This window comes from Sinocyclocheilus anshuiensis, unplaced genomic scaffold (assembly GCF_001515605.1).
Source record: "Sinocyclocheilus anshuiensis isolate Anshui unplaced genomic scaffold, SAMN03320099.WGS_v1.1 scaffold674, whole genome shotgun sequence".
Classification (NCBI taxonomy): domain Eukaryota; kingdom Metazoa; phylum Chordata; class Actinopteri; order Cypriniformes; family Cyprinidae; genus Sinocyclocheilus; species Sinocyclocheilus anshuiensis.
The window spans coordinates 331,532-332,493 of record NW_015542395.1 but is presented as its reverse complement, the minus strand read 5'-3'; the positions used below and the strand labels follow the sequence as shown (position 1 = coordinate 332,493).

At 41.6% G+C, this 962-nt stretch overlaps 1 protein-coding gene across 1 annotated transcript in view; it reads left to right on the top strand.

Annotated features, from left to right (window-relative positions):
* Positions 1-962, top strand: part of rbm14b (RNA binding motif protein 14b) — a 4,754-nt gene that overhangs the window by 2,517 nt on the left and 1,275 nt on the right. The gene's annotated exons all lie outside the window — the stretch shown is intronic.

The following is a 962-nucleotide window of genomic DNA, read 5'->3' as shown; positions in this document are numbered from 1 at the left end:
CTGCATAGAAATTTCCTGTCAGCGCGTTATTTGAGCGGACTTTGCTTTTCCGGTGAGCATGAGCGGTACACGAGCGGAACGCACATTCATAGATTGGAATATTAAAGGGATAGTTCACCCAAAAATGAAAATTCTGTCATCATTTACTCACCCTCATGTTGCCATTGACTTCCATAGTAGGGAAAAAAAATACTATGGAAGTCAATGGCAACCACCAACTCTTTGATTACCAGCAATCTTCAAAATATCTTTTTTTTGTTTTCAACATAAGAAAGCAACTCATAGAGGTTTGGAACGACATGAGGGTGAGTAAATGATGACAGAATTTTCATTTTTGTGTGAACTATCCCTTTAAGCGGAGCGTCAAACCGCGCAGTGACGAGGAGAGTGAAACATGCGCGCTGAACACTGCCGGGCGGGGCACGACGCCGCGCGCCATATATAATATTATTATTATTATATGTAGCCTATATTTTCGGTGCATCCCTACTTACATCCCCTCCTTGTTTACAAATCCGAAGTAAGTCCATACGTCCTATTTAAACGCGGACGGGGCTTTCCTGATAACTTTCTGCGATGCCACCCTCTTTATTTTACAAACTTACTGCATGCTGAAGGTGACCCAGCTGACCTCACCAGAAAATACTCAACACCACCATCTAGTGGATTGTAAAGGAATTGATTTTATTATTCTACCAAATAGTATAATAAAAGATCGATACTTGGCGTCCGTGTATCGATAAAGTATTGCCGCGGAAAATATCACGATACTATGCTGTATCGATTTTTTCCCCCACCCATACTGATTTGTAGTCGTGTCCTCTTTTGGAAGACCAAACAAAGTAGTTTGGCTTTCACAAGGAAACACACAGCATCTTCACGACATGGCGGCGGCAGCAACAACAATACTACAGCAAGAATAAAAGTTACGCCTTCTTTATTTGCGTGAACAACATGCAAAT